This window comes from Desmodus rotundus, chromosome 2 (genome assembly GCF_022682495.2).
Source record: "Desmodus rotundus isolate HL8 chromosome 2, HLdesRot8A.1, whole genome shotgun sequence".
In the NCBI taxonomy this organism is placed as follows: domain Eukaryota; kingdom Metazoa; phylum Chordata; class Mammalia; order Chiroptera; family Phyllostomidae; genus Desmodus; species Desmodus rotundus.
In genome coordinates, this window is record NC_071388.1 from 35,611,600 (window position 1) to 35,625,480 (window position 13,881).

General features: G+C 34.2%; 1 protein-coding gene across 3 annotated transcripts in view; it reads left to right on the plus strand.

The window, feature by feature from the left end:
- NAALADL2 (N-acetylated alpha-linked acidic dipeptidase like 2) overlaps positions 1–13,881 on the plus strand; it is a 1,136,857-nt gene that overhangs the window by 218,440 nt on the left and 904,536 nt on the right. For all 3 annotated transcript variants that reach the window (XM_053918088.1, XM_053918087.1, XM_053918089.1), the window contains one exon: positions 2,731–2,839. The gene's annotated coding sequence lies outside the window, so the exon portion shown is untranslated. The remainder of the gene's footprint in view (positions 1–2,730; positions 2,840–13,881) is intronic.

The following is a 13,881-nucleotide window of genomic DNA, read 5'->3' on the forward strand; positions in this document are numbered from 1 at the left end:
ACAAGTTAGTAAATGATAACCGTGCAAAACAATAATTGTTAATAATATCACATTAATCCCATAACAACTTTCCTAAGTTGAAATATAGCATGTGTTGGGTTGTTCTTTTGCTTGGTTATTTGTTTGTTGTTTTGCTTTTGTATATTCTGCTTAATAAATTCCAAAATTTGTGTTTTAAAAAATTTGTATCAAGCCATCATCAGAACTAAAGTCAATTCCATAGAGTTGCACCATTTTGTCTTTCTGATATGTGTATACCATTTAAAAGACTCTGAATAGACAAAAATTCTCAATAGACAAGGGTTTTTCATTTCTGAGACTTCATTCCTAGAACTTTGGGTATAGGGTCTGGGTGAAATTTATTATTTAATAAAACTTTTAGTGGGATATGATGGTAGATGTTTGTGTGAACATTTGAATGAGATAGTCTTTTCTAAAAAATTACTTTATTGTTGTTCAATTACAGTTGTCTCCATTTTCTCCCCACCACTCCCCCCAACCCCAGCCAAACTCACCTCCCTCCCCTGCTTCCACCCTCTCCCTTGGTTTTGTCCATGTGTCCTTTATAGTAGTTCCTGAAAACCCTTCTCCCCTCTGTCCCCTCCCCCCTCCCCTCTGGCTAATGTTAGATTGTTCTTAATTTAAATGTCTTTGGTTATATTTTATTTACATTTTTCTTTTGCTGATTAGGTTCCTGTTAAAGGTGAGATCATATGGTATTTGTCCCTCACCACCTGGCTTATTTCACTTAGCATAATGCTCTCCAGTTCCATCCATGCTGTTGCAAAGGGTATAAGCTCCTTCTTTCTCTCTGCTACCTAGAATGAGATAGACTTTATGCTTCATTCTAGTTCCAGTGTTGTCACATTAAGTAATACTTGAAAGATCCATTAGAAACTACTAATTCAGCCAAGTTTCCAAAAGAACCTGAAAAAATAACATCTTGAATAATGTACCTTAATGCTTAAAACTAGAGTTCATTCCATTTAGTAAATAAAATCTTGAATTTGGGGTTAGAATAAGCAAGGATTAGTCGAAGGCACTATGTTAGACAAGATGACATATGAATTTTCAGCTCTCTAACCCAATCTATACAGTTTTTTTTTGAGGGGGAGTGGCGGCTGATGTTTCCTCTCAGTTTGATTTTTAATCAAATGTAGGGATGCAGATGGCAACAGGCTATTTTTATCCTGTTAAATACCAAGAGAAAGGTTATGAGAAAAATACCACATAACTTAGATTTCCTGTGATTCGTAGTTGGAAAACACAAGAATCATTGTGAGCATGTCTTTACCATTTTTGTTGTGGATCCTTCATCATTTTCAGTGCTGAGGGAGAGGAGAAGTCTACATTGGTACTGAGACAACAATTGATTTCTTAAACAACCTTGCCCATAATTAGAATCTTGAGGCACTTTAAAACAAAAGTTGAGAATTGACTAGTGAACGTCAATCCTCCCCATTGCATATCATTTGTATTCCCCACAAATGAAATATCATAAAATGCCCTGAACTGTGTGTGTGAGTGCAGATGTGTATGTGCCTATACAAATGATGTAATGTCGCCAACCTTGAACCACGGACTTTTACTTGATGGTAAGTTAGTCAAGAAAGCTTGTAATTCATGTACTAACCAAGTTAGGTGACTCTTGTCAAGAAGCTCTGAAATTTATGAGAAAAGAAAGAAGAGCTGTTTGGGACTTCCAAACTGGATGAACATACAAGATATAACTTAACCATTTTCTTCTTGAAAGCAGAGCAATTTAAGATTAACATTTAGAAATATTATTTTACTCTATATTTTGGTGATTGAGTATTTTATGGCATGTTATTATTCCTATTATATAAAGCTTGATAAAGATGTTTGACTTTGAAATGAGGGAGAAAAATAGAAATGTAAAGAAAAAGAAAACTAAACTAACAGAGGGGCAAGGATTTTCTCCTAGTCACAAGCTCGTGAAATACTTCATTATTACTTCTCCTAGCCCATAAATATGAAATATCGAATAACCGGTCTTGCTATAGAAGATATAAAATAATAGAGAAACTTTGTCAATGTCCTAAAATACTTTATAATAGTCTCAATCAATTATTGAGGGTTAAGTACATATTAGGCAATGTGCTGGGCACACTGTATACAAAATCTCTGATTTTCACAATAGTTTAACCTATTTTCTAATCCTAATTTTAAAGTGAATGAATTTATATTTATAAGTTACAGAAATTACCCAAGGTCACACGCGTGTTCAACAGAAGCGCCAGGCTCTCAGACCTGGATGTACTCTTTCTACTACACATTTCTTCCTTTGGTTAGTCCTTTCTCCCCGAAGAGATAGTAAGTAGTGTTGTGTCCAAGTATCCGTCTCCTTCTTTCTCTGTTATTGTGTTTAGTGGTGAATGGCACAAAGTGGGTGTGCCATTTAGGCTAGATAAATTAAAGTACAAATATAAATATATGTACACAAGAGAGTAAGAGAGAAAAGTATTTGTGTGTTTGTGTATACAAATGTCCTTGAAATAAAATGCTGTGCTTTTTGAAAAAAATTCTATTTATATATTTTTGACTTCTAAAGAAAAAAGAAATGCAGGTGCTTACAATAAAAAAAAAGAGAACTGATAAAGTAAATCTGAAAAGCATTAACTCAAGAATAAATTCAGGAGCCAACTGCTAAATTATCTAATACAGTTCCCAATTTAAATTGATCACCTGCATTGTTTGATTTATGAACAGGAAATGGGCTTTGACTGTTAGGCACCTGGATGAAGAGCCCTGGGTCCAGCTTGTAAGAGTCGGATAACCTGTGAAGACCCTCCGGTTGCCCTCGGATCACCCAATTGAGGTAAGACCTAATTACTTTAATTAGAATGTAAGACTTTTACTCTTGAATCAAATTTTAATATGGTGATTTAGCATAACTCTATAACGTGCCAATAGCTGCTAATTTTGAAAAAGAAAAGGAGAATGCAAGCATTATTCTGTTGCAAAGGGGTATGTTTTCCAAATTCTGCTTGTTTTTTACTTCGTGGACTTGAGCCCGTTTTCTTTGAAGAGTATTATCTAAATAGTTTAATTTCCACATGCCTGTTGCAGTTGGGACAATTTTCTTGCTTTTGTGGTATCAATTTGGTTTTATATCATTATATATTTTATTATATATAATCAAATTAGTCTCACATTTTAGTTTATGGTGGTCCAGTGACTTTATTTAAAAGTGACAACAGTGTAGTTTGTGCTATGATACAGCACAGCTTCGCATTGCTTATTTATTCCAAGTTGATACATATCTGTTAACCTTTTGTAATATCTGTTTATATATGACCACACATAGACTGTGAACTCCCATTTAGGCATTAGATTTTGAAGGCATGCTCTGAAAGGAGTTTACAACTCCTTGGAGCACTCCAATTTGGGGAGGGAGGGTGTGACGCTAGTGTGTGATCAGAACTCATTCTTCTGTGGAGCACTAGCTGCTGTCAATATTCAAATGCTGGTTCAGGCTTACTGTGTATAAAAGTTTGCATGGCCTGCATGATGCAAAGGCCCCAGTGACAGCATAGACCCAAGAACTAGGAGCTCTGAGCACATCCAGCATGGCCACCAACTCACTTTAAGAGCTTGGATGAACCATTTCACCTTTTGAGTATTCCATTGATTTTGAATTGAAAGAATTAGATTAAATCAGAGAAGGGTAAGAAATTTATGTGCTTTGAAGATCAGGCTTGCAATGCAAATCTATGAAGTCTGGGTGCCAGAGAGGAGGGACTGGTGGGTCTGTAACGTAAGACCTGTGCCCCGTCCAAAACCATTCAGATTCAAAGAGTTTAAACCTGGACAAAGGAGTAAAACGTCTGAAGTGGGGGACTGAACTTGGCCTTTGGATTGAATAAATTGTAAGAGTCAGTATAAAATTTTTTCTGAGCTTTTTTTTCATTAATTGACCTAAAATGAGAACTTTGAACCTAGAACAATAATTTAAAAATATAACCTAGCCTATAAAGCACTGGTTAGCAGTTTCTCTCTTAATGGGTATTTTCAGTTTAAAAAAATATGTAAGTAGTGAAAGAAAAGTTATAACATGTGTTTGGGACTAGTTTAATGATGCTTAAAAAATAAAGATTTAAAATGAAAAGTTTTAGGTTTTTGATTAATATTTAACTAATGTTTTGATACAAATGTTATTTGATATAGAAAAAAATTAAGAGTGGTTGTTTAAATAAGTATATTCTCTGACAATTTTAGCTCCATCCATTTTTACTCTTTATTTTTCTTTTGATAGTGATGACATATACTAATTTCTTTTTGTCACCTTTTACTGACTTTCAAACAGATATTTTAGCTGAGAAAATAAGTGCATTTTATCAGATGCTAATGGCAATTAGGCAACGAGCCTAGCGGAAGATGGGAAGGGGGCCAAGGCAATATACTCTAGGGGTCTTATCTATTCTCTTTGGCTCAATTTAAATCAGAATTTATGTTGACTAGAAAATTGAACTCATGACTGTAGAGAGCTATGTGTATTATCCCAGTGGTAAAGAAAAAAAATTAGAGGAACCTAAAATTTTTATGCCTTTAGTTGCGTCCTTTCATTAGCTTTTTTCTTTATTCTATAGTTTTTCATTTTGTGATTATATGCATTTGTAGACAGATTCAAGTTACTTCAGGTATGTCAAGTTTACAGAATGATTATATAGTGTCACACATGCTTTACCTATATTGTTCAGGTAATTTTTTCATGAGTTAGCAGAAACTGTTACTGCCTTAACATATATAATACAACGTAATATTTTAAGAAGCCTTTGCATTAGACTTTATAGGTCATCCTTGTTGTAATGTTTTTAAGTACTTGCTATCTGCTTCTTTGATAGCCGAGTACAAACCAAGGTACTTGGATGTTAGTGCTCAAAGTCACAAGACCTCATTACATCTGTTTTTTTATTTACCCACAATATCTGACATTAAAAACAAGTTACGGCTCTTTTTTTAAACTGAAAAAAAAATGAAACTGTCACCTAATATAGTTTAAGGTAAGCCATACACGGAGGCTTTGTAATGATGCTATTTATGTTCTATTATCTTGCTCTAGGGAAGCATTTTATTTAAAAAAAAATTTACCAGTGTACCTAAGCATTTTCTTTATTCTCTAGTCATATGAGAGGGAGCCCCAAAACCCTGAGATTTATTTATTAAAAATTGTGTATTCTTGCATGTTTAAACTTTAGCCACCCTCAAAGTACTCTCCATTTGATGCAATACACCTATCAAGATGTTTTTTCCCACTGCTCAAAACAGTTTTTAAACTCCATTTTGTTGTCTTTCAGTGCTTCTGTCTGTTTTTGTTTCACCTGTCCCATATGGACAAAACATTTCCCTTTGAGGACTTTTTTCATCTGGGGAAACAAAAGAAATGTTGCTTGGGGCCAGATTTGGTGAATAGGGAGGGTGGGGCACAGGGGTCATTCCGTTCTTTGGTCAAAAACTACTGAACACTCAGCACACTGTGGGCAGGTGCCTTAACTTGAAATGGGGAAAAGGATTGAGAGTCTTAAAAAGAAATTCACTCAAGCCAAGCACAGCTTCTGAAAACAATGCCAGCTGCTACACTGACACAGATGGGTTCCAAACTAGCAGGGGAAGCCTGTTGTACTACAAGGGGCGCCCCCTCCAGAAGATAATCCCCGTGTGTTTTTTCGGGCAGTCACCAAAATGCTCTGGATCTTCATTGCTTTGATAACACATAGAATGTATGACAAAATAGACATTTAAATGACAAACTCAGTTATTTCTAATTTTCCTAGGTTTAGAGAATCAGTGACAGGAAATCGAATCTATTGCTTAGCCCACATTCCCAACATGAAAATAAAGTAATGAAAGTTTCTAAAGTGAGGTAGTTAATTGCCACATTTCTTGTATGTACACCTCATAGCCCTCATCAGCAATTCTGAAACTAAGCACCCTGTCTTAAATCCCTTTCATGCTACAAAAGATGCTCTGATATGCACTTAACATAAGTTCACCTTTAGCATTTGGCATTTATTAGTCATGGCTTTCAAATGAAGTATTTAATTGAAATCTAAGTGCCATTGTTTTTAATAACCCAGAAAGAATGTGTGTGAATTAAATGTTTTAAGAAGATAAAACAGTGGCGTTAAGAATACTATAGCTCCTATGTGAATATTGCAGTTGTTTGAAAAATTTTATAAAATATTCTTATTATCAAAATCTAATTTAAGGTTTAATGATGCAGTAAAGTTGAGATGTTCACAAAGAAACCAGAATAATAACAGTAAAAATTTAGCCACAGCTTAGTATAATATAACCAAAATTTTCTGGTCAATTAGATGTGACTGTGTTATACAGAGACGAAGTGCACAAGTAATTACAAATCACGTATTGGTGAATGGCTCAAAGCTGGAGCCTGTTAGGGGCATTTTCTGCTGCCTGAGATTTGCCACCCCTCCCTGGGTCTCCTTAAACCGAAGAAGAGGCAGTTATCACAATAATTATTTTTCTTTGAGAAGGTTCTCTCTAAACTGTTTAATAAGCGTGATTCATCCCAGAATTTCCTCTCTACTATTTTATTTTTCTTAAGGAGCAGCCTTTGCTTAGGGTACAATGCTAATTTTTAAAAGGCAGTTAAATGATCTAACAGCAGCGATTCGATGGAAAAAGAACACCTGGTGTCATAAGCAGTCTTACAGCACTCACTCCGGAGCGGCACATTTCTAACCCACTCGATTATAGTAGATAAGAGTCTTGCCGCTGTTATTAATCCCAAACAAGGGAAAAACAGGGAAGAACAATTGTGGCAAAATTCTCGAGGTACTTTTACTTGTCCCTAAGTCCCCCTCCCCGATGTAATTCCCTCTAAACAATGGGTTTCTTGTTAATTTACTCAGCAAGATATTAGCTTTTTTAGGAAAAGACTCAGTCTACAAGTATACCTTGTTGTACTGTGCTTTGCCGATTTTTTTAATCGTAGGTTTGTGGCAGCCCTGCAGTGATCAAGTCTATTGCAGTCATTTTCCTACAGCCCACTTCACGTCTTTCTGTCAACTTTGGTAACTCTCTCAATATTTCAAACTCTTTCATTATTATCACATTTGTTATAGGAATCTTTTATCAGTGATCTTTGATGTTACTAGGGCTAGACCCTCCACCAGCAAAAAGATCATAACTCGCAGAAGGCTCAGAATGGTTGGTACTTTTTAGCAATAAAATATGTACATTTTTTAGACACAATGACATTACACAGTTAATAGACTACAGTATACATAACTTTTACATACATACATACATATATCCATGCATATGTAACAGACAACATAATTTTATATGCACGGGAAAACATTTGTGACTTGCCTACTGTGACATTCACTCTGTTACAGTAATCTAGAACTGAGCCCCTATGATCTCCAGGGTATTTCTGTATTTCTTTTAATATACATTCTAATGAAATCATTGACCTATTTTTGCTTTGTACTGTATCATGCAATTAATTAATATGAAATCCATAAAATAATTTAAATATAATAAATATTTAAGTTTTATTGCACTATTTTTATAGAAATGGTGATTTGTTTATTATTAGAATTTATCCTTGAAACTGAAATTATTTAAATCACTGTTATATTTTCTCTAAAAATGTTATATTTCAAAAGACAAACTTGAAATAGTTTTTTTTTTAAGAAATAGAATTATTCATGTAGGAAATGAAGTCAGTCATTACAGCTAAGTAATATTTTAGAGGGAAAGACTGTCAAGTCATCAATGGTTTAGCTTCACGTAGACAAGTCAATTGTTAGATGTTTCCTGCTTAATTTCATAAGTGTTTTGCCTATAGTTATTAATATACATTTCAAAGATATCAACTTTAAACTGTATTAACCTATTTGGCAACAATTCATTTAGGATTTGATGCTGAAAATTATCTTTACACAAGTGGCTATATTTCCTAATATAACTGAAATAACTCTGTAACATTTCCTTGCAAATTTGACATGTGGTCCCTTGTTAACTTAACATGGTATTAATTTCATACTTGTGTATATATGAAGTGCTTTCTTGTCCTTGAAACATCTTTTTATATTTGTCTTTCCAAGAGAACTATATCCAAAGTTGGTTTTTTTTCAAGCTGAATATTCACCTTTTAAATAAAAAGTTGTACTGCGGCAACTCTATTATTTTTATTACTCTTTCATATACACAATATTCCTACCAAATGTAACAAGTTAATATTATTAAAAACTCTTTAAATTTTTATAACTATAGTTCCACATGTATATTTATAGTGAGCCTATTATATGCCAGACACTCTGCTAGGTACTGAGAAACAAAAGGAATTATGTTAGAGCAGCTCTCCTCAGGATGCTCACTGTTTAGTGGGGATACAAATTATTGTAATATAGGCTGATGTTGTAGTGTGAGTGTTTACCAAGTAGAACAAGGGCAGCTATGACTACCTTATACTTTTGAACACTTATTTTCAGCCCAGATTAATCTTTTTCACTTCAGATCCAAATACAAGTGTGATCAGCTTTTTATAGAACTAACCTAGATCACAGTCATACTATGCCAGTCTCTCTCTCTCTCTGTATATATATATATATATGATGTCATATATATGACATAACATATAATTATTGATGCATGCATGTTTTTCTTTACATAAAGTATAAAATTATTTGAAATCACATATTATTAATTTTCTGTTACATAATTGCTATCATTTAAATAAAATAGTGTAGTTAAATCTGGCAATTAATAGTAGTTAACAGGACCAACTACACAAGTAACAAGTATACAAAATCTGATAATATTTTTATTATGCTTTTTTGGTTTCAGTTTCTCCACTGACACAGCAGTTATTTCACCATTTTTTATTTTTTATTTTCTTCCATTACCATTTCTCCCCCTTAAACTGCCACCCCCCTGCAATCAGCCCACTGTTGTCCATATCCACAAGTCCTTTTTTCCTATTTGCTCAAGCCCTCCATTACTGACCACTCCCATAGCTGTCAGCCTGCTCTCTATCTGTGAGTCTGTCTCTCTTTTGCTTGTTAGGTCAGTGTGTTCACTAGACTCCACATATGAGTGACAGCATATGTTATTTGTCTTTCTCTGACTGGCTTATTTCACTTACCATAATGTTTTCCGGTCCATTCATGCTGTTGCAAAAGGTAAAATTTTCTTGTTTTTTATGCCTGGGTAATATTCCATTGTGTGTAGATACCATAATTGTGTTATCCACTCATCTACTCATGGACACTCTGGCTGCTTTCATATCTTGGCGATTGTAAATAATGCTGCAGTGAACATAGGGTTGCTTATGTTCTTTCGAGTTAGTGTTTTGGGTTCCTTCAGATATAGTCCCAGAAGTGGGATAGCTGGGTTGAAAGGCAGATCCATTTTCAATTTTTTGAGATACCATCTTACTGCTTTCCAGAGTGGCTGCACAAATCTTCATTCCCCCAACAATGCTGAAGGGTTCCCCTTTCTCCACATCCTTGCCAGCACTTGCTGTTTGTTGATTTATTGATGATAGCCATTCTGACAAGTGTGAGATATCTCGCTGTGGTTTTAATTTGCATTTCTCTGATGACTAGTGATGAGCATCTTTTGGCCATCACTAATCATCAATAATGTCTATTGGCCATTTGTATGCCCTCTTTGGAGAACTATCTATTCAGGTACTTTGCCCATTTATAAATTGGGTTGTTTGTTTGTTTTTTGGTGTTGAGTTTTATAAGTTCTTTATGAATTTTTGATATTAACCCCTTATCAGATGTTTCAGAGAATATGTTCTCCCATTCTGTGGGTTGTCTTTTTGTTGTGTTTATAGTTTCCTTTGCTGTACAAAAACTTTTTAGTTTGATGCAGTCCCATTTGTTTATTTTTTTCTTCTGTTTTCCTTGCATTAGGATATATATGCCACATTCAGTGTCTGAGATTTTACTATTTATGTTTTCTTCTAGGATTGTTATGGTTTTGGGTCTAACATTTAAGTCTTTATTCCATTCTGAATTTATTCTTGTGTGGTATAAGAAGGTGGTCAATTTCATTTTCCCAACACCATTTATTGAATAGACTATTTGTAGTGTATTTTATATGCTTGCTTCCTCTGTTGAATATTAATTGACTATAAATGTGTGGGTTTATTTCTTGGCTCTCTGTTCTGTTTCATTGATCTACATGTCTGTTTTTATGCCACTACCATGCTGTTTTGATTCCTATGGTCTTATATTATAGTTTGATATTAGGTAGTATGATTCTCCAACTTTGTTCTTCTTTCTCAGGATCACTGTTGGGCCATTTGTGGTTCCATATAAATTTTTAGAATTTTGTTTGAGTTCTATGAAATATGTCTTTGGAATCTTGATAGGAATTGCTTTGGGTAGCCTGGACATTTTAATTATGTTAATTCTTCCTATCCATGAACACAGTATGCGCTTCCACTTATTTGTATCTTCTTCAATTTCTTTCTGCAGTATCTTATAATTTTCTGAGTACAGGTATTTTACATCCTTAGTTAGATTTATTCCTAGGTATTTTATTTTTTTTTGGAAGCAATCATAAATGAGATTGTTTTCTTAATTTCCCTTTCTGTTAGTTTGTTATTGGTACATAAAAATTCAACAGATTTCTGGATATTAATTTTGTATCTGGATACTTTTCTGAATTTATTTATCAGTCTAGTAGTTCCTTGGTGGAATCTTTAGGGTTCTCTGTGTACAGCAGGGGTGTCCATCCATGGCCCACAGGCCACATGAGGCTCAGGATGGCTAAGAATGTGGTCCAACAAAATATCATAAATTTACTTAACATTATGAGCTTTTTTTGTGATTACATGTCACAGTGTATTCAATGTGTGGCACAAGACAACTCTTTTTCCAGTGTGAGCCAGAAATTCCAAAAAGTTGGACACACCTGATGTATAGTATCATGTCATCTGTGAATAAAAACAGTTTTACTTCTTCCTTTCCAATTTGAATGCCTCTTATTTCTTCTTCTTAACTGATTGCTATCAGTAGGACTTCCAGTACTGTGTTGAATTAAGAGAGGTGAGGGCAGACATCCCTATTTTCTTCCCAATCTGAAGTGGGATGCTTGTAATTTTTGCTCATTGACTATGATGCTGGCAGTGGGATTGTCATATATGGCCTTAATTATGTTTAGGTGTGTTCCCTCTAATCCCACTTTCCTGAGAGTTTTTATCATAAATGGGTGCTGGATTTTATCAAATGCTTTGTCTGCATCTATTGATATGATCATGTGGTTTTTATCTTCATTTTGTTTATGTGGTGAATCACATTTGTTGATTTGTGAATGTTGTACCAAACTTGCATTCCTGGAATAATCCCACTTGATCATGGTGTGTGATCTTTTTGATGTATTGCTGTATTCAGGTTGCTAATATTTCATGGAGGATTTTAGAATCGATGTTCATCAGGGATATTGGCCTATAATTTTCTTTTTTGTAGTGTCTTTATCTGGTTTTGGAATTAGGATAATGCTATCCTCATAAAATGATCTCGGCAATGTTTCCTTCTCCTGAATTTTTTGAAATAATGTGAGAAGGAGAGGTGCTAATTCTCAGAATATTTGGTAAAATTCACCTGTGAAGTGGGCCCTGGCTGGATAGCTCAGTTGGTTAGAGCATTCAACCTGATACACCAAGTTGCTGGTTCAATTCCTGGTCAGGGCACATACAAGAATCAACCAATGACTGTCTCTCTCTCCTGTCCTCTCTCTTTCTAAAATCAATAAATAAAAATTTAATTGAACAATGTAAAATATTATTTTTAAAAATTCACCTGTGAAGGGCTTTTGTTTGTAGGGAGTTTTTTGATCACTGCTTCAATTTCACTAAGTGTAGTCTGTCTTTTCAGATTCTCTGATTCTTTTGATTTAGTTTTGGACCATTGTATGTTTCTATGAACTTACCCATTTCATCTCGGTTGTCCAATTTGTTTCCATATAGTTGTTCATACTCTTTTCTTACAATCTTTTGTATTTCCTTGGAGTTAGTTGTCATTTTTTCTCTTTCATTTCTGATTTTATTTGAGTCCTCTCTCTTTTGCTTGATGAGTCTGGTTAAAGGTTTGTCAAACTTTATCTTTTCAAAAAACCAGCTTCTGGATTCATTGAACTTTTGTATCATTCTTTTAGACTCTATTTCATTTATTTTTGACCTAATCTGTGTTATCTTTTCCTTCTACTCACTTTGAGTTTCATTTCTTGTTATTTTTCAAGTTCCTTTAAGTGTAAAGCTAGATTGTTTATTTGAGCTTTTTCTTATTTCCCGAGATAGGACTGTAATGCTATGAATTTCCCTTTGAAGATTACTTTCCCTGTGTCCCATGGATTTTAGGCTGTTGTGTTCTCATTTTCACTTGTTTCAAGGTATCTTTTGATTTCTTCCTTGATCTCATTGTTGATCCAGTCTTTGTTTAATAGCATGTCATTTAGCTTTCATATATTTGTGTATTTTTCAGTTTTCTTCTTGTGATTGATTTCTAGTTTCATAACATTGTGGTCAGAGAAGATGCATGATATGATTTCAATCTTCTTAAATTCAGAATGTGGTCTATCCTAGAAAATGTTCCATGTGCATTTGAAAACTTGTATATTCTGTTGCTTAGGGGTGAAATGCTCTGAAGATAACAATTAAGTCCATTCAATCTAGTGTATTGTGTAAGGCCCTTATCTAGTTGATTTTCTTTCTTTCTTTCTTTCTTTCTTTCTTTCTTTCTTTCTTTCTTTCTTTCTTTCTTTCTTTCTTTCTTCTCTCTCTCTCTCTTTCTTTCTCTCTTTCTCTCTTTCTTTCTTTCTTTTTAATATTTTACTTATTGACTTTTATTGAGAGGGGAAGAGAGGGAGAAAGAAAGGGAGAGAAACATCATTGTGGAGGAGATTGCATGCCCCCAACTGGGGACCTGGCCTGTAACCCAGGTATGTGTCCTGACTGGGAATCGAACCAGTGACTTTTTGGTTCACAGGCCGGCAGTCAATCTACAGAGCCACACCAGCCAGGGCTCATTGTTGATTTTCTATCTGGAGGATCTATCCTTTGAAGTCAGTGGGATGTTAAAGTTCCTGACTACAACTGTACTTCTGTTGATCTCTCCCTTTATGTTCATCAAGATTTGCTTTGCTCCTATGTTGGGTGCATAAATGTTTACTAGGATTATATCCTTTGTTACACTGTTTCCTTTATTATTATGTAGTGTCTGTCCTTTGTCTCTTCCTATGGCCACTTATTTTATCAACTTTTAAACTTTTATTGAATATTTAAATATTATAGACTATGCATATTGTTATGAATTTTTAAGATACAGAAATTTGAGATTATAAATGGAGGATTTAAATACAATAAGACTAAGTTGGTAACAGATATTACCAATATTTATAAGAAATAAAAATGGCATGTTTCTTTCTGCCCCATGATACAGTAGGATATTTTTATTATTTCTGTTTCCTTTTCCAATAACACTTCATTGAACTGAGTGCAGCCTTTAGGCCATATTTCTCTTCTTTTAATAGTAAAACTGAGGATAATCACATGTAAAATTTACCTTGAAGTTCTGCTCTAACCAAGTCCCCATTACACTAATTCCTGGTATTAACCCAATGTAATAACATCAAGCCAAATATCCACTCAACAAAATTTTCTGATTAATTGTGATTTTACTTCCTAAGAGCCACAGGTGTTTAAACATCTTAGAATAAGATTCTAGATCTGTCTATCCATTTTGTATCTACAGCCTTTTTTTGTAGACCAGCTGCTTGTCAACCAGTCTTTTACTGTTATAAATTTACCATATAGGCTATCTTGTCTAATATATCTATCATTCTTGAAAATTCAGAGTACATTGTAATGACATC